This window comes from Episyrphus balteatus, chromosome 4 (assembly GCF_945859705.1).
Source record: "Episyrphus balteatus chromosome 4, idEpiBalt1.1, whole genome shotgun sequence".
Classification (NCBI taxonomy): domain Eukaryota; kingdom Metazoa; phylum Arthropoda; class Insecta; order Diptera; family Syrphidae; genus Episyrphus; species Episyrphus balteatus.
The window spans coordinates 72,560,212-72,581,446 of NC_079137.1; the positions used below are offsets into that span (position 1 = coordinate 72,560,212).

At 26.3% G+C, this 21,235-nt stretch overlaps 1 protein-coding gene across 17 annotated transcripts in view; it reads left to right on the forward strand.

The window, feature by feature from the left end:
* Positions 1-21,235, forward strand: part of LOC129920270 (endothelial zinc finger protein induced by tumor necrosis factor alpha) — a 92,631-nt gene that overhangs the window by 39,623 nt on the left and 31,773 nt on the right. For all 17 annotated transcript variants that reach the window (XM_056001588.1, XM_056001589.1, XM_056001583.1 and 14 more), the window contains exon 2: positions 12,666-12,706. The gene's annotated coding sequence lies outside the window, so the exon portion shown is untranslated. The remainder of the gene's footprint in view (positions 1-12,665; positions 12,707-21,235) is intronic.

The window sequence follows — 21,235 nt, forward strand, 5'->3', positions numbered from 1 at the left end:
AATTGTATCATACTTATGCGTAATTCAAAGCAATGGATGAATCTTAAAAAACAATTAACTATAAATTAGGAAATTAATTTTTGATCATTATAAATCCGATTAATGAAAGCTTATTAGGGGAAGTGAGGCAAGGCCGCCTGCCCTTTCAGTGTTTGACTGTGTTAAAACCAATAAAAAACTTCTTTTAATTAAAGTAAAGGGGCATATTAAAAGTCGTTTTAAGACCCCGGTTTATCTTAGACTACGGTTTACCCAATGTTATTTAAATAGGATAAACTGCAGTCTTTCTTAGTAATAACTAAGACAGCGTCAATGAATATGGCCCATAGTCTTTATTCTATAAGTTTTTTTTTTTTTTTAGAAACTCTCAAAATTAATAAAAAAAACACTGAAAAGAAGATAATACGTTTTGAAAAACATCAAACAAAAAACTTTCTTGCTTCCACATGAGTGTAAGACTGCCCTATCAAATTTTGTTGGTAACAAAATTGTTTCTTTTGTTGGCAATCTATTTGTAATAATAATAACACACGTAGAATAATATTTTCATTAGTTCTTCCACGAGTCATTTATATTTTTGGCAACTTTAACGGATACCTTATTTTTTCACTTTTTTTAGCTACCAAAGCTTTCAATTTCGCCCAATGCACCAGTCATAGGTATCCTATCTGATTTTAATATTTTTTTTAATGTTGTCTTTACGACTATACATCTTTCACAGAAAATACTTTTGAATATTTACTATCTATTATAGAAAAGGAAATGCTAAAAATACTACTGACATACATACCAGAAGGCACTTATTTTATGTTACAAGTGTTGCCAATATTACTTTTTTTCATGCAACAAAGTGCAACGCACTTAACACTAGATGAATTTTTAACAAAAAAGAATATGTATTAGAAATTGCAATTTTATATGAAAATATGAATATTTTCAAGCGTATTTAGCAAATATTTTCTTTCCTTTTATTAAATAATTTAATTTTTTTTTTGTAAAAAACGCAATTTTTTTTTAATAAATCTTTTAAAAATTATATTGCTTTTTTAATGCTTTTGAGAACTTATGATAATTTTGTTATTTTAATTATAGAAAGCATGAGAAATAATTAAAACAGGAGATGTACCTATAATACAATTTTGTATATTTAAAACTTAATACTTGATTACCATAACACATAATATTATTTAAGTTATAATAAACTTTCCATATAACCAAACTCAAACCCTCTTTACTGTTAACTTCATTAAAACTTTAACCCCACCCTTATACCAATAGCGTGCCCAAGAAGTAGTATTTTAAATTATTAAATGTATTCATGTGTACAACAACAACAAAAAGAGGCAACAAGCATCAAACAACAAACAAGGACCAACAAACAACCAAACACCCCAATAACCAACCAAACAACTTAATAACAAAACAACAAACACCTAACAATAAACACCCAACAATAAACATCAAACAATAAATAACAATTAACAATCGACAAATAAAAAACAAGAGACAATCAAACAATTAAATCATTATACAACCAAACAACATAACACTAACAACAAACAATCAAACAATCAAACAAACAATCAAACAAACAATCAAACAAATAATCAAACAAACAATCAAACAAACAATCAAACAAACAATCAAACAAACAATCAAACAAACAATCAAACAAACAATCAAACAAACATTCAAACAAACAATCAAACAAACAAACAAACAATCAAACAAACAATCAAATAAGCAATCAAACCAACAATCAAACCAACAACAAACAACCAAAGAAACAATCAAACAAACATACAAACAATCTAACCAACATTCAACTATATACATAAAACACTATGATACATAAAACACTATTTGATTGCACTCATAACCTCATAGCAGCGAAGCGCTATGCAACGGGCAGGTCGGCTAGTACTATATTATAAATGCGTTGATTTTTTTTTTTTTACCATTCACATAATCACTGGCTCTATATGGGAAAAAAATAAAAAACTCCAAACTCAATGGTATATGATAGGTGTAGGTGAAGCGGTTTGCACTAAGAAAGGTTTTTACTCAAATCGCACATTTAATAGGGTAAAACGGGGCAAAATGGCAAAATGAAAAAATTATCTAAAATCTAAATGCGTTGTCGTAGAGAGTTGATTTTTTTTGCAATAGATAGATAATCATTTTTTATGTTAATGGACTTTTGGTAAAAAATTTTTAAAAATCTAAATCGGTAAGAAATCGTTAGGTTTTGAAAAGCTTATCAAATTGGGGCAAGTTGAGAAAGGGGTGATTACGAGAGAGGGGAATTTTTCTGGGAAAATCTGAGTACACCAATGGATAGGTGGTGGAAAAATATTCGAGACGTGTGTTGGGATTTTTTTTTAAAGTGAGTAGTTTTTGAGATAGAGAGTTTTGAAAAACACCTATTTTTTGCGTCTTAAAATTGGGTGGGTTTTTATTTTTAGAAATATTTCCGAGTGCTCAAAAAATCTGAAACTTATAGGGTGTATAGGTGGAGTATGTATGAGTGTATGTGCAAAAAATTGGAACTCTAAAATGAAATTTTCCATCAAAATCGAGATGAAGAAGTTTTTTGGAGCCAAGTTTTTTGGTCATTTTTTCCCGTTTTTAACCGTTTTTTATTTTTATCTTTTTTTGTTTAACGCATAAATATATGAAATTTACAGGGTTGATAGATTGTTGTTAGGACTATATGTGTACAAAATTTCAATCAATTTCGTAAACACAATTTTGAGATAACGGTAAATTAAAGTGTGAGAATTCAACAGGTTATAACTATTGATCTAGAGCAGATAGAAATTTTATTAAACTTTTATGAGCATCCTGATACAATTACCTTTCATTTGGTATATCACACATAACGGTAGACTAACTACAAGCTACACAATGTTAAATCAAGAAACTTGCGAAAACACTCAAAACACCAGTGGAGATCTGTTGATCATGAACAGTCACCAGTGTAGGAAGTACCGTAATCTCAGTCTGGAAATTCCACATGGTTGACTTTAAAAAATTCTAACTTTTCTTGTAGGCAACTTGGAAATAAGATTGAACCGTCATGTGAAAGGTGAAACAATAAGCTTTAACGTGATATAAAAATTTTTATAGGTTGCCATTGAAAAAAATTGATTTAATAGAATGAGAAGAAAAAAATAAATGTTTTTTTTGCTTTTTTTGATGAAAATACATTGAGTTCAAAAAATTCTAGCTCTTTTTGTAGATGTCTCATAGACCTGATATATATATATATTTTAAGCTAAGACAATAAGCTTTTAGATGGTATAAAATTTTTTATAGGTTGCCATTAAAAAAAATTGAATAAATGACGTGTGAAGATAAATTTATAGGTTTTTTTTGCTTTTTTTGATGAAAATGATTGTTTTCAATAAATTATTTTTATACTTTTTTCGCATTCTTAAAATTTTAATATGGTTTCATTCTTTGGGAAATTTTATAAGCTTTTTAATGGTATAATTTTTTTCTAAGCTTTTCATATTAAAAAATCGATATATTGATAAAAGAATAAAAAAAAAGTGTTTTTTTTTTGCTTTTTTTGTAAAATTTGATTGACTTTAAAAAATTATAACTTTTTTTCTACAAAACTTACAGATATAAATTAAGTCTCAATTTCTAGCTTAAGTAACAAGCTATAACATGGTGCTATTATTTTATTAATTTTTGAACAAAAAAGTTGTAAAAAAAAATTAAATAATAATATTTTTTTGTTTTTTTTTTTTTTAATAAGAAAATTTAAAATATTACAATCTACCTACACATGATTTGTCACAGTTTTTTTGATACTTGCTTGATTTATCTGATTGAGGTATCAATGGAAAGGTAATATCACATATAAAATTAAAAAAATAAAATTTTTGAAATTCTTAAAAAAAATAAAGCAATAAACCGCTTTGATTACTCTTCTTATGCGTTAATTATAAATCTAATTTATTATTTTTTTACACACACGTATGCTTAATTTGACATATCAAACATTATTGTACGTCAATTATAAGCGTCTTGAAAAATAATTGAAATGTGCTTATACACAATTCTAAGCAAAATTCAAGGCAGTTGGTTGGAAAAATTTCATATTCTAAAAACTCTGATGTTGATTTCAGAAATCCTCTTATTACTTCGGTATTTGTTTTTAAATCACAATAAATGGGGTCTCTAATAAATAATGATATTTAAAGCTCACATACATACATTTTGATCAAATAATAATACTGAAAATTACCATAATTTTTGAATGTTTTATTCGTAAAATACAATGTTTTCCAGTGTTTTATACTAATATTTTCTCTCTCTTTTTTTGACCACCTACATATACATACATTAGGGTGCTTCTTATATGGTCGAAAAAATCTTTTTTTTCGATTTTTTAATGGGCCACCCCTGCATAATTTTCTACTATATAAGCATAGTATATGGTATTTTTTCCGATTTTAATATTAAAATTTAGGGGTCGCTACCATTCACAAAAGATTTAAGTAAAAAAAAAAAATCAATTTCAACAAAAATTTTTTTTTGTTACAATAAAAAGTACGCTTAAAACCCGATTTTTCAATCTTCTAATAAACAGTCAGTTAACTGTCTGTCGAATAAAGATATAAGGCTCATAAACGATCAGATAAAATCATTGAATTTTTCAATTAAGAAAGATCACTCAGTTAGTTATTCTACAGATTAACACAAAAAAAAAAATGTCAAATTCAAAAATATTAAAAATTAAACTTCATTTTTATTCCGCTGTATTTTTATCAAAATTTCTTTCAAAACAGTTAAAGATTTAATATAAAGTACTTAATTCTGATTACAAATTTTAAAATTTTCTGAAAAAAAAAACAAAATTTGGTGTATTTTTTAAAACTTTGAATTGTGGTAGCGACCCCTAGAACGTGTTTAAACTGGACCAAATTTTACCCAATTTATATTTAAGGCAGGAAGAACAAAATGAAAGGGTGTCATATTAAAATTTCGAAAATTGATTTTTAAGAAGCACATTATTTGTATTATCATTAAAAATAGTACTCAAAATATTCATTAATATATTATAATAAAAATTATTGCTTTACAATGTTTACGAGTTTAAAAATAATTTTTGAAATATCACAAAATCAGAAATTAAGTAAATCTATTGAAAAGCACATCATTCCTCACAGTTTCTTTAATAATTTCTGGATTTTTAATAGAACGGCAATATGATATATAAAATTAAAAAAAAAAATATAAACCTTGAATATTCTTAAAAAAACTCAAGCGAGAAAGTCTTAAATTCCAAAAACAGACTAAATATTGCACTTAACTGTTATGATTATATTTTTTCCGCAAACTTGATAAATTTAATTAATTTTTTAAAACAATAAGCACTTTAGTTGACATATCAAACATTATTCTACGTCAAATAAAAGCTTCATGAAAAATAATTGAATTATATAGTGGAGTAACTAAAGCTCAAAAATTGGCAATATTAGGGAACCCGGCCGAACAGCTTAGATTTTGATGATATTTTTTTCAAACGTCGGTAATTAGAAATACTTTAAAGTCTATAGATTAAAAATTGCCGGTGTTGCCGTTTTGATTTTTTAAATTAAATTGAAGATTTTTGTGAACAAAAACAAATTTTTTTCAAAAATTTTTCTTAAATTTCATAAATTAACTGATGCCAAAAGATTGTCTAGGAAATTCAAGGAAAAAAAATATATGGGAGTGAGGGACATAGTTCAAGCAATAGATGCAATTTTCTTATTAATTGACTTCAAATACAAAAAAAAATATTTGAACACAACGGCAACACCTACAATATTCAAATATACATTTTTTAAAAGCTAGAAGCTTAGTAATATATGTAAAATTAAAATTAAGTTAATTGAATGAACGGCTTTTGAAAGAATGGTAATTGAACTCAGATTTTTGAAACAAAAAAATTATTGAAAAAATTTTAACATGTCGTTTTTTAAACTTGGTCGTAATATAAAATGCATTTATTTTCAAATTTTTTTGGACGCATTTATTATGATTTTAAATTATAAAAGGAAATGTCAATATGTATTACGGTTTATGAAAAAAATTAAAAAGTATTTTATTGTAGAAGAACTTTTTTTAATAAAAGTTTTGAAAAAAATGTAACTTATTTTTTTTTTTTAAAGTTCAACATCTAAACATAAAATTATTTTTTATTCATTTAATAACCCTTACTGTTGAAAGTTAAATAGCAAAAATTTAAAGTTCCTATTTACCACAGTCTCTGAGAAAATTAATTATTTCAATGCAAAAATTCAGTTTTAATAAAAAAAAAACCATTGAAATTGAAGTAATTTTTCATTTTTTTTTCAAAAGTGTGATATATTTTACCTTTTTTGCTTCGAAATTCAATCGTCAAAATCAGAGCTGTTCGGCCGGGTTCCCTAATAATTTGCTTTAGTTACTCTACTAATACTTATGCGTAATTCTAAGAAAAATCTAAGGTATTAGGTTTAAAACATTTTCGTAATATAAATTGCATTTATTTTTCAAATTTGTTGGCCACATTTATAAAGATTAAAAAAGGAAATATCAATATGTATTACAGTTTATGAAAAAAATTAAAAAGTATTTCATTTTCGAATTCAATTGAAGTTAAAAAAAAATTAACTTATTTTTTTTTTAAGTTCAACATTTAAATATGTATAAAGCTATTTTTACTTCATTCAATAGCACTTATTGTTGAAAGTTAAATAGCAAAAGTTTAAAATTCTTATTTGCCAAAGTCTTTGAAAAAATCAATTATTTCAATGCAAAAAATCAGTTTTTATCAAAAAATCCAATGAAATTGAAGTAATTTTTAATTTTTTTTTGTTTTCAAATCTGTAATAAAAATTACCTTTTCCTCTCCATAATTCATCTGATTATAATAATGGCCAAACACTTTTTCAAAATAAATTTGAATTTTACTACGAAAAAGTTTGAAAAAAAAACCATTTAAAAATTAGTAGTAACTTTTTTTCCAATTGAGGACCAATCTTTCAAAAACTCTTGATTATAGTGAATTTAAATTTTTACAAATGGAAATGAAATTCTGGCTTTTTAAAAACGTGTATGCAAATATTGTAGGTGCTGCCGTTGTGTTCAAAATATTTTGTTTGCGTTTGAAGTCAGTTTGTGAGAAAGTTGAAGATTGTCTTTTACTACCACATACTTTTTTTTTCCTTAAATTACCTAGAGAATCTTTTGGTATCATTTATTTTTTGAAATTTAAGCAAAAAAAAATGTTTATGTTAAAAAAAATTAATTTAAAAAAAAAAAACAGTACGGCAACATCGGCAATTTATAAACTGTAGACTTAAAAGTATTTTTGATTGCCGACGTTTTAAAAAAAATCAAATCTGTTCGGCCGGGTTCCCTATTAATTTGCTTTAGTTACTCCACTTATAAAAATTATTGCAATGTCTACGAGCTTCAAATTAATTTTTCAAATATCATAAAATTTAAAATTTCATAGGTAAATCTATGAAAAAGTTGAAATATTGTAAACCACCTGCACATTATTGCTCACAGTTTCCTTAATAATTGCTGGATTTTTATATCAATAGAAATGCAATATGATGTACCTATAAAATTAAAAAAATAGATAAAAACCTTGAAAATTTTGAAAAACTAAAGCAAGAAAGTATTAAATTCCAAAAACCGACTAAATATTACACTTTTAACTGTTATGATTGCATTTTTTTCCGCAAACTTGATAAATCAAATGTGCGTCAATTACAAGCTTCATGAAAAATAATTGTATTATACTTATGCGTAATTCAAAGCAATGGATGAATCTTAAAAAACAATTAACTATAAATTAGGAAATTAATTTTTGATCATTATAAATCCGATTAATGAAAGCTTATTAGGGGAAGTGAGGCAAGGCCGCCTGCCCTTTCAGTGTTTGACTGTGTTAAAACCAATAAAAAACTTCTTTTAATTAAAGTAAAGGGGCATATTAAAAGTCGTTTTAAGACCCCGGTTTATCTTAGACTACGGTTTACCCAATGTTATTTAAATAGGATAAACTGCAGTCTTTCTTAGTAATAACTAAGACAGCGTCAATGAATATGGCCCATAGTCTTTATTCTATAAGTTTTTTTTTTTTTAGAAACTCTCAAAATTAATAAAAAAACACTGAAAAGAAGATAATACGTTTTGAAAAACATCAAACAAAAAACTTTCTTGCTTCCACATGAGTGTAAGACTGCCCTATCAAATTTTGTTGGTAACAAAATTGTTTCTTTTGTTGGCAATCTATTTGTAATAATAATAACACACGTAGAATAATATTTTCATTAGTTCTTCCACGAGTCATTTATATTTTTGGCAACTTTAACGGATACCTTATTTTTTCACTTTTTTTAGCTGCCAAAGCTTTCAATTTCGCCCAATGCACCAGTCATAGGTATCCTATCTGATTTTAATATTTTTTTTAATGTTGTCTTTACGACTATACATCTTTCACAGAAAATACTTTGGAATATTTACTATCTATTATAGAAAAGGAAATGCTAAAAATACTACTGACATACATACCAGAAGGCACTTATTTTATGTTACAAGTGTTGCCAATATTACTTTTTTTCATGCAACAAAGTGCAACGCACTTAACACTAGATGAATTTTTAGCAAAAAAGAATATGTATTAGAAATTGCAATTTTATATGAAAATATGAATATTTTCAAGCGTATTTAGCAAATATTTTCTTTCCTTTTATTAAATAATTTAATTTTTTTTTTGTAAAAAACGCAATTTTTTTTTAATAAATCTTTTAAAAATTATATTGCTTTTTTAATGCTTTTGAGAACTTATGATAATTTTGTTATTTTAATTATAGAAAGCATGAGAAATAATTAAAACAGGAGATGTACCTATAATACAATTTTGTATATTTAAAACTTAATACTTGATTACCATAACACATAATATTGTTTAAGTTATAATAAACTTTCCATATAACCAAACTCAAACCCTCTTTACTGTTAACTTCATTAAAACTTTAACCCCACCCTTATACCAATAGCGTGCCCAAGAAGTAGTATTTTAAATGATTAAATGTATTCATGTGTACAACAACAACAAAAAGAGGAAACAAGCATCAAACAACAAACAAGGACCAACAAACAACCAAACACCCCAATAACCAACCAAACAACTTAATAACAAAACAACAAACATCTAACAATAAACACCCAACAATAAACATCAAACAATAAATAACAATTAACAATCGACAGATAAAAAACAAGAGACAGTCAAACAATTAAATCATTATACAACCAAACAACATAACACTAACAACAAACAATCAAACAATCAAACAAACAATCAAACAAACAATCAAACAAATAATCAAACAAACAATCAAACAAACAATCAAACAAACAATCAAACAAACAATCAAACAAACAATCAAACAAACAATCAAACAAACATTCAAACAAACAATCAAACAAACAAACAAACAATCAAACAAACAATCAAATAAGCAATCAAACCAACAATCAAACCAACAACAAACAACCAAAGAAACAATCAAACAAACATACAAACAATCTAACCAACATTCAACTATATACATAAAACACTATAATACATAAAACACTATTTGATTGCACTCATAACCATAGCAGCGAAGCGCTATGCAACGGGCAGGTCGGCTAGTACTCATATACGTGTTTTTTTTGAATAAAATTATATGAAAGTGAAAAAAAAAACAACTTAAAAAACGAAGAAAATTGGGTTTGATGCAAAATTGCGGAGAAACGGTTGTACGCAGAAAATAAAGTTCTGAAACAAACTTAAACTGAAACAAATTCTTGATTGGTTGTAAAAAAAATCTTTCAAATCAGACGTATTTTTTAAAAGATAAAGCCAGTTAAAGAAAAGAAGAGCAAAAATCATTAAAACCGTCATAACTCGAAAACGGGACGAAAACGAGAAAATTACCTCATACATTTTTCGACTTAAAATGACCTCAGGAATCCATGGTTTTTATTTGGGGCGGTGACTGTGGGACACCCTGTATAGAATTAGTTTCAAATTTAAATATAAAACAGGTCACTATGGCGTATGCGTACTTTTTTTTTTTAGAAAATCTTAAATACCTAATACAAATACAAAAAATGTATGAGACCGTAAATTTCAACTAAGAAAAATTATTTGTAAAAATGCGTTTACTTTCATTAATGAGGAGTGATGGATAAAAAAAACTTTTTTTCATCTCTCAGAATGATGCTTTTACATCATTAATGTAATTTTTCATACGATTTTCGATAGTTTTCAGAATCCAATTTGTGGGATGAGTTTGAGTGGAGAAAATTAAAGTCTAATAAATTTTTTCCTTAGATTGGAAAGTCAAAAAAAAAACCAAAACTTTTAAACTTTCAGAACTGAGGAAATCCTAACGTGTAATTACAAAAATGTTTGGATTTTGTTAATGTTTTCACATTTTTTAAATGCAAAAATAATAAAGTTACTTAAAAAGTTTCATGATCTAGAAAATTGTTAGCTCAAATACCTACACAAAATTTAAAAAAAAAAATTATAAAAATAAATCTTATTTTTTTATTTTGTTGACTATATTTTACAGCTAAATGCAAATTATCATCAAATTTATCAACCTCTTTTTGTACCGTTATTAACGAAACCATTTTCTTAATTTTTGACTTTGTCGTAAACTCCATAACGTATTTTAACGAAAAATTTTAGGCAGAAGCGTTTTTGACAGTTTAAATTAAAAAAAAAAAACTTCCAAGAAAACGATTTTTAAACTTTATGTAGCAATTCAAAATTTTCTTTTTCCGTTTGATGCGTAGGTCTTGTAGGTTTTGTGAAAAATCATTCACGTATTTTTATCTCTTAACTTCTCATACCTAATTCTTCTTTTTTTAATTATTAATTATTTTTTTAATTATTAATTAATTAATTAATTTATTGATTTTTGAGTATTTTTTTTCTTATTATGAGAAATCAATTTTTTTTATTTTTGGAAAATAAGAATGCTTCTTTTCAAAAAGAAAAACTAAAAACAAAATTAAAGCTGTAGTTATTTTTGAAAATCTCAAAAATATAAAAGACAAAAAAAAAACCTTACAAAATTAATTATTATTAAAAAATATAACTTTTTTTTAGTTTTTTGTTTAAAAATTGAAATATGTTCCTATTCTTAATTTTGAAATAAAATCTTGCAATTTTAATTTGAAATATTACTCAAATGCATTTCAAAGTAAAAAAAAAAGTATAAAATGATCGCTGTAAAGTTATTTAAATCCTATTTGATAAAAAATTCTCGTAAGAGGAAAAAGTTGTAAGAAAAACTAGAGTTATTTCAAGAAAACCACACCGAAAAACATTAAAACCGTTTTTAAGAGAGAACAAACCGAAAATTAACTTTTGATTTAGAATTTCTTGAGGGATACCCTGTACTGTATACATCATTTATTTTTGTTTCTTTCTCTAATATTTTGAAGTCTTGAAGTTAAAGCCGTTCTTATTTCTCATATTTAAAAAAAAATGGGTTGAATCACGAGCAAATTTAATAAAAAGTTAATATCAGATAATTTTTCTACAAATTACAATATGAGTTTGATGTTGCATACCTTCTCTCAATACTTGTCTTTCACTTCCATTTGTAAATTCAATATTCATTCTCTTCTCATGAATGAAAATGAAGTCAAAGAAAAAAACTTTAAGAAACACACCAGAAGAAAAAAACTATCGATCTGTAAGACACACTTGGTTTCGCATGATTGATGATTTATTTTGCCTTACCTCCAATCCATCATTTTATTTTTTAAGGGCGTGAAATTTCCAACCCATCTAAGAAGAAAATCGTTAAAAAATGTATTATTTCCTCTGGCAATACAAGAAAGATTCCCATTTTTCCTTCATAATCTTTTTCGTAATTAAAAAAAAAAAAATTAAAATCAAAAAATAAATATTTATTCTCCTTTTTAAATACTCGTTTATTTTGCTGAAATGACGCATTCAAAAATCATATACAATGGCCTTCAGATCGAATAAATAAATTTTCAGCAAACACTTGACCTTCCTCAAAAACAAAACAAAAGAATAAAAATCAACAGTCAAAAGTCTCGTTCTCGTCTGAGGAGAACAACAAAAAAAAATTAAAATAAAAAAAAAAATTAAATATGCTAGACACATTCTCTCATGCGGACACTCCTACATAATCGCCAGCGACTATACAAAGTCGATGATGGTTTTTGTGTGAGCTCGAAAATTCTCCAAAAAAAAATAATAAAATAACCAAACAAAAATGCAAGTTAGCAAGAAATCAAATTACGTTATCGTCTGAAAATTTCTTCCTTCTTCACATTTCAATTCAAAAAATTCTTGTACAACTGATTTTTATATTCAGAAAGGGTTTTCTGTGTTATTTCTGATTTTCGGAAACGGAAGTAAAACTTAGCGAATAAATTTAATTGTTCTTGCATATTTCATAATTTTTGACCAATATCCTCTGTCAAAAGAAACATTAAATCATTAAATCCTTTTATAATGCATTTTTTTTTTCTTTAAATTAAAATATAAATCAAGATAAAATATATTTAAATTAAAATTTGTGTACCTCATTTATTTAATTTAAAATTTTATTTATTTCTTATTTCAGATAGAAGATCAAACTTTTTAGGCGGAAATTTTTTGTTTTCGGTAAGTTTAATGACTTTTTAATACTTTTAGTTTTTCGTTTTTCAAATTTATACCTCATTGCAAATCTTTGAAATGAAACTTCATTTATAATGCGAAATGAAATAAAAGAACACAAATTTTATTTATAGCCAAATGTAAATTTAGAAATTGAAAGTGAGCCAAGAATTGCATTGAAAACATTTGTCTGGTGCATAAGCGAACAAAATTGCAGTCTTTTATTTGTATTTTTTGTTTTTTTTCTTTTTTGCCAGTTTGAAGTTATTTTTAAAATGTATGCACTTTTTTTTTGTTTTTAAATTTGTTATGTTGCATGAATAATTGTGTAACTTTGGATTTCAAATCTACTACACGAATGGGTTAAGGGAATAGGTTTTTGCATTTTTGTATTTTTTTTGTTGAGGCAAGTGAAATTTGAGTTTGTAATAAGATACCAGGGTGGCGTTTAAAAATCGTGTTAATTTATTTTTGACATGTTTTAGGAATGTTGTTAACAAAACGACAAAAAACCTAAGGTTTTAAAAATACAATTTTAAGCAAATTTTAACACAAAACATAACATTTATAAAAAAAAAAAATATATAAATTGCTGAGGTCAGTTATCAAGTGTTTGAATGAACTTTGGTATGATAATTTGTATTTGAAATGTAAGCAAAATTGATTAAATAAATTGAATATTAAATTAGTCAATAAAATGCATAGTTGCATTGAAAAAATACAGCAAATTAATGTTAACTTCAGGTAAAATAGAATCTCAAGAGTTGTTTTTTAATCTATAAAAATTGGTGTTATGTAAGGGACTAGTTCTAAAGTGGCACAAGACGTAATTCGACAATTTTCAGGAAAGCCTTTTAAAATTTTAAGAAAAAAATGGTATTTGACAGCTCCACTTCTTTATAACGCTGTCGTAATGGAAAAATAACAGTAACAATAAAGTTCGTACTTTAAGAAAAATATTACACATACACCACAGTGACCGACTTATTTTAAAATTTTATCTCTGGCAATATAATAAATCGAGCTGACTTTTTCAAATTTATTTTTTATTGTTTATTGACACACTAAATTTAAGATAAAGCAGGACTGTTTCTTATAATAAAATCAACTTTTATGCTTTTGTAAACAAAACTTATGAATTTTATTTTTTATAAGGAACTTCAAAAAAGTAAAAGTAAGAAATTTCAAAAGTAGCGTGACCTTTTTTCCATTTAATTTGAGGCTAATGTTTTTTTTTATTTGAAAAAAAAAAAAATTAAGAAAAAGCTAAAAAAAAAAATTCAAAGAATTCAAAAAATTCTTTCCTTGAGTCTCAAAAACTAAGATACTTATAAACATGCTTTTTTTATTTTTAACTTAAAATCAATGAAAAGATTGAAGTGTGTAAAAAAAATTGTAGGTACCATTTATTTAACAAATTTGAATAAAAAAAACTTGAAGAAAAAAAAATATTTTTTTTCTAAATGATGACTTAAAAATTAAATTTCTATTAAACTATTTGCTCAATTAACTTTAATTAAACATCAAATTTATGGAGTACAATTTAGGTTTCCAAAAATATGTAGGACATTATAATGTGCTTTTGTTTTTTGTTTAAATTTTTTTTTTCCATTCTAAGTCAAATGTGTAGGTATATAATATATAATGCCTGTAACTCAAAAAAGGGATCAGGTACAATTTTGAAATTTACAAATTTGGAATTCTGAAATAATTTCGAATAAATCTGCATAATTGCTTTTGGGATCCATTTTTGTAAAACCTGCCACGTCTTCAATATTACCTTGAAAAGTAATTTAAAAAAATTTAAAATCAGTTTTTTTTTTCATTTTTATAAGTACTTAAACACAATTTTTAATGATTTTAATGATTTTGAATAAAAAAAGAATTTTTTGAAAAAAAAATCTGCATAATTGCTTTTGGGATCCATTTTTGTAAAACCTGCCACGTCTTCAAGATTACCTTGAAAAGTAATTTAAAAAAATTCAAAATCAGTTTTTTTTTCATTTTTATAAGTACTTAAACACTATTTTTAATGATTTTAATGACTTTGATTTTGAATAAAAAGAATTTTTTGAAAAAAAAAAATGAAAATCGTTAGAGTTGTTATTTATTTAAAAAAAATTTAACATTTTTCAAAAAAAAAAACAGTGTGCTATTTTTAACCCTCTGTCGGCACACGGGTGCGAATTTGGCAGGACAAAAATAAAAAAATTACGATTTTTCAAAAAAGTGGTCAAAAAAAAGTCTCTTTATAAGGGTGAAAATATTTTTTTTCGGAATTCTGAATACAATATTCGAATTCCTCGGAATATTCTACATCAATTTCATACTTGATTCTCTATAAAATATTGGGACCGAAAAAAGTTCTAGCGACATGAAAAAGTATAAACCAAATTCGCACCCGTGTGCCTATCACGTCACAAAAAAGAGGTGTGCCTACAGAGGGTTAAGATAACATTAATCACTTAAAAACTAAATTTTGAAAAAAATAATTAACGCGTATCCAAAAAAAATAATTTTTCAAAACCAGTTTTTGAAATGTTTTTTAAAAATCCATAATTTTTGCCTTAAAATTCTTGTAAAAATTTTTCGTTGAAATGGGTTAAGTCGTTTGATAAAATTCTATGGCATTCAAAAATATTTTTTTAAATTAAAAACTGGGTCTCACTTCACATAAAAATTAAAATATACTCGTAATAATTTTTGTAGAGTTTCCGACTACTTGCTAGTATTAAAGACATAATTACCAAACAAAAAAGATACTATAAATATTATAATGCAGCAATTTGCTCACTTATACTCCCTTTGAGAAGTTTCTTATTTGAGACCAATTTTAACCTCTCACCTTATGAGCTAAAAAACTCTCTCGACTAAAAGTCCTATGAGTGATTTTTAAAACTCAAAGCCATCCCAATCGAATTAGTAAAACTTTTACAAAACTCTCTAAAAAAAAAATTAATTCCAAAAAAACTTGCCTAGAAAATTAAAAATGTAAATATTCTAAGAAAAGATTTTATTTATAAAATTAATTCCCTCAAGACTCAATGTGCATCGTTTTCTCCCTACAGCATCACTTAAAAGTCAAAAAGAAAGAATACTCTTAACCTTCCATAAATAGCACCTGATTGCTAAGTGAAATTCTAAGAACATAACCTAACCAACTCATAGCCCCATTGGCTTTGAAGCTAAATGTTTTATAGTTTAGATAAAGATTTGCATGGAATTTAGCCTGAGGCTGTCGGTCGGTCGATCGTCGTCATCATTATATAGCTAAACCATGCACTAGAACTATCAAATTGAATCATCTTAAGTGTGAGTAAATAGTGAAAGAGTAGGGTGCAAAGAGGTGTACACACACACACATACACATTAACTGTTCCATTTTTATCTGCACTTTTAATGGCAAATTGTTGAAGTTATAGGAGGTAGGTTAGGTATAATAAGAACTCTGACAAAACTCCTACCTCATAAATGCCAAATGCACTAGAAGCAGTTAGCAGCTATATGTAGCGAGTGAAGTAGTTATGGTATAGGTATTTTTTTTGAGATACTTTCTGTTTGGTGAAAATTTTCAACCTTAAAGTGGAGTTTATTTTTTTTTTTTTTTTTTTCATTTTTTATGTTTCGTATTGAAGAACAACTGGCCAAACATGTTTAACAACATTTTTGGCGGCAGAGAGATGCTGATTGTATCTTTTTGTATAAAAAACACAACCACACAGAGTTTGGTACGAGTCGAGTATAGTTGGGTGCTAAAGTATATCTCGAGGTGGTACAATTTCTTTTCATTGAATGAGTCTATTGTTGGAGTACTACTTTGCTAAAGACTTTGCAGACATGAGTGAGGGACGAAGTTCTTTAGTTTTCTTTTTGTATAACGTCGGAAATAACAGAGTGGAGGTAAAATAACAACAGAAAGTTGATGGTTGAAAGAGGATTGCCTTAGCCAATGTGGCGTGGGCGTAGTCGACAACGAAGACGACGACGACAACGATGCATCAGTTCAATAGGGTCAGTTTGTTTAGGTTGCATTTTTATCTTTTTTTTTTCATTTCATGGTCCTGTGAAAAATTGATGAGATAAAGTGAAGCAAAGAAAAATTTACCAAAGGAAATCTTGAATAATAAAATCAAATACATCTTTGAGATAAAACATCATTCATGTGAAGGAAGATGATAACGATCCTTTTCATTTGTACAAAACCAAAAAATATAATATCTCATTAAGTAATTTTATTTTCCACCAACGACTTAACGGATTTTAATGAATTTACTTTTAAAAGTTACCTATTTGGTGATTTCCTAGTAAATTTAATTTCCAAAGTTCAAAATTAAAATATTCGCTTCATGTTTTTGGTTACTTACGAATACATTTTCAAAAACTTTAGTCCTAAAAAATAGTAGGTATGTGTTGAAATTTTTTTTTTGATTTTGACGAAATTGATGACAATGTATTCGAAATGATTTCGGCTGAGATTATATTCCAAAATTAACCAAATATTTGAAAATTCGGCTATTTTTTGACAATGTTGAGTTTGACACTTCTGTCTAACAACTTAAAATGTTCATTGTGTCATATTTATAAGCATTTGTGGCAAAAATCAGAACTACTAGAATTGATTTTTTAGCGGAAATCATAAGTCAAACAAAGAATTGTATACAATATTATAATTCTAAGTAATCGTCTCTTCGTTTTAATATAGCCAAAAACACAAACAAATGCTCTTTTTTGGTAATCATTTCGAATAGAAACATTTTACTGGAAAAATTTCAGATTCCTGTTCAGCATTCCAAAATCATTAAGTTAGACATTAAATTCTATATTGAAAAAATTCTAAAAAATTTCAAAACCAAGCTATTAATGGTTTTCTAAAACTAAAAAATAAGGTAGACCTTTGACAAAGTAGTGGTTATAGGTAGGGGAATTTTTTTTTTTTTTTGACAATTTGAAAAACGTCATTCGAAAGATAATAAAAAAAAAGTAAGGGGTCTAATACGGATTTTTTTTTAAGTCTCTGCGTTTTGAAATATGAATTTTTTGTATTTATATTGTAGATAGATAATAGACAGGACTATATCTGTGCAAAATTTCAATCAATTTTGCCGGCACAATTTTGAGATAACGGTAAAATAAAGTTTTATTATTCAACAGGTTCTATCTTTTGATCTAAAGCAAATACAAATTTTATTTAACTTTATCCTGATAATGTTACCTATCATTTGGTATATCACACATAACTGTACATTCACTACAAGCTACACAATGTTACATAAATTAAAAAACTTGCAAAATACCTCAAACCACCTGTGGAGATCTGTTGATCATGAACAGCCCCCAGTGTGGGAAGTACCGTAATCTCAGTTTGGAATTTCGACATGGTTGGCTTTAAAAAATTCTAACTTTTTTTTCTAAGCATCGCAGAAATAAGATTGAAACGTCATATGAAAGGGGAAATTATAAGCTTTTACATGATATAATTTTTTTTTATAGGTTGTCTAAAAAAAAAATTGATTCAATAGCGTGAGAACATAAAATTATATGTTTTTTTTTGCTTTTTTGATGAAAATTGATCGAGTTAAAAAAATTCTAGCTCTTTTTGTAGATGCCTAATAGACATGATCGATATATGTATATATTTTGAGCTGAAGCTATAAGCTTTCAGGTGGTATAAAATTTATTAAAGATTGTTATATCAATAAAATGAATTTTTGGGTGATGGATTTTTTCATTTTTTTTTATAAGAAATGATTGTTTTTAATAAATTATTTTAATACTTTTTGCGCATTAGAAGAAATATTTGGCTTTTTTAATGGTATAATTTTTTTTGTAAGCTTTTAAAATAAAAAAAATTAATATACCTAATGAGAAAAGAAAAAAGGTACTTTTTGTTTAGCTTTTTCTTGTAAATTATGATTGTTTGAAATAAATAAACGCTTCAATTGACTCATTTTAAAAGCACACAACCTGTTTTCTTACGACGTTATCACGTAAAATCATCGTCCGTAAACCGGCTTTACAGACAACCTCTTTTTTAAAATAGTCTACAAATTTTATAAAATCTTCTGGATAAATCATTTATCATTGATTCAGGAGATTTATACAGAAGCATTGAAGTAAAAGTAATATTCAAATTTTTGGAATATCAAAAAAAAAAAAATCAAATTTACCTATACATAAGTACCTATTTATTTTTTGAAAAATCAATTTTTGGAAAACAATTCGATGATTTTTTCGAAATTTCGTTTTTAATTGTTGATTGATATTTTCCTAAAAAATGGCAAACAAGTTTTTTGTTGGAAAAATTAAAAAAAAAATCATTTTTTTTTTAAACAGTTTTCAATTTTTTATACAAGAGAAAAAAAAAAACAAATAGTATGCAATTTTTGTTTTTTGGTCAATATCATAATATCATAACGGATTTTTTTTTTAAATTATATAAAAAATTCTTTTTTTAAATTTTTTTTTAAGAAATTTTACTTAAAAAAACTGTTCCATAATTTTTTTGATAAGAAGCTTTAACATTATAATTATACCTGTTTTAACCATTAAAACTGCTTTTCCCATAAGTCTTACATTTTATTTTTGTAATATGAATCTACTTTCAATTGATCTTACCTACCGTTTAACAGTTTCATAGTATATATTTTCCGCACTTGTTCAGGCCTGATCCGTTTCAAAAAAAGAGATTTTTGAAAAAAATTCTTTTTCATTAAAAAATGTGTGTTTCCAATTTGTTTTTATTTTTTATTTTACTGTTTAAAAAATTTCGTTAAAATCGGTTGAATCACCTACGAGTGCCTATCTCATTTAAAAATGAAGAAAACTGTTCAATGACAGAAGTAAACCATTAAAGTCGATTGAAAAATGTTCTCCATACCCTTTTGTGAATTGGCTTATAAATGTTTTCATATTTTACATAGAAGAAGAGTTCTCCACAACATTTTTTTTTTTTTTAAATAGTTTTCAAATTTTGATTAGTTTTTTTTTTTTTAAAGGTTTTATTCAAGTTATTTAAAATTAACAAGAAAGTTATTTTATAAAAATTGAATGTAATAAATTTAGATTGCACCATTTTGAATGCACTTCAGTAATAAAGTTTACCTTTACACTCAAAAGATATTTTAATAACTTTCCATACAAGTCAGTCTTACGTAATATAAACCTCTAATTTGCTCTTGTCTATTTTTCAAATATCAAAACCAATATTAAATAAAATTTATTACCATTACCTACTTTAATTTTAACTAAATTATTTATTATTATTAAGTGAGCAATAAATTTTGATTTCCAAGAATCATCTACATAAAAAAAATAACAAAAAAAAAAAAAAAATAAGTGATGAAAAATAAAAAATATGCATAATTATATTATTTGACCTCAGAATTAATTTATACACTCCAGAGAGAGCAGAGCAGCCAGACCAGACGAACGATGTTGCACGTACATTTCCAATAAACACTTCATCAACTAAAACTGATTCACTTCACACAATCTATTCTTTCGCCAGTCTGTTGATTTTATTTTTGTTTTTTTTTTTTTATTTAATTTTTTTTGATTACCCACGCCTCGCTTCGCCTCAACGAAACTTAATTAACAATTATTTAAAAATGCACGCATTAAATAAATTGCTAATTGAAAGTGCCATTAAAGCAGCAAAACGCATCGAGCGAGATCTTCTCGTCGTCGTCGACAATATATTTTTTGTTTTGTATTGGTAGCCTTTTGTTGTTGTTGCTATATAGTTTAGTGCGTTGCACTTTGTTGCAAAGAATATTGCAATTCTGCATCAGTGTGTAATGTTGTGGAAATATAATATAAATCGCTTTGCGATAGCGATTAAACTGCCTTGAACCCTTTTTTTTTATTTTTAATATTCTGACTCGACTCTGTGCGGCATATAGGCATGGCCAGATCTTATGGCATTTATAAGCGCGTATATGTTCACAACTGACGTAGACAGACACCATAGTAAGCTATTAAAATGTTGCAAAAACAAAAAGTTAAAATAAAGTTGTTAATTTGTGAAAAACGATTTACGGTCTCGCTGTTAGGTCTGACGAAATAGAGGGAAAGGTAGGGGAGGAGGGAGGGAAATGGTTGTGAACATGTACGCACAGTGGGGCAGGTACACTCGAAGAAACTGATAATTAACCTTTTATTATCATATACAGTGGAAATTTGTTAGACAAAATTGATACAAAATTTGAGGTAGAAATTCATGGAGACGGGTAAAATTCCAAAATTTTTAATCCAGAAAACCCAGAATCCCGAAAATCCAGAATCCTAAAAATTCAAAATCCCAACAATCCAAAATCCAGAAAGTCCAAAATCCCGAAAGTAAAACGGATAAAGTTAAACACTCTTGAAAAGTGTGAAACATTTTGGTTGGGGTCGAAATCCCGAAAACCCAAAATCCAGAAACTCCAAAATTCCTAAAATAAAACGAAAAAGTTAAACACTCTTTAAAATTGTCAGTTCGCTGAAACTTAACCAAAATCCAGAAAATCCATAATCCCGAAAACCCAGAATCCAGAA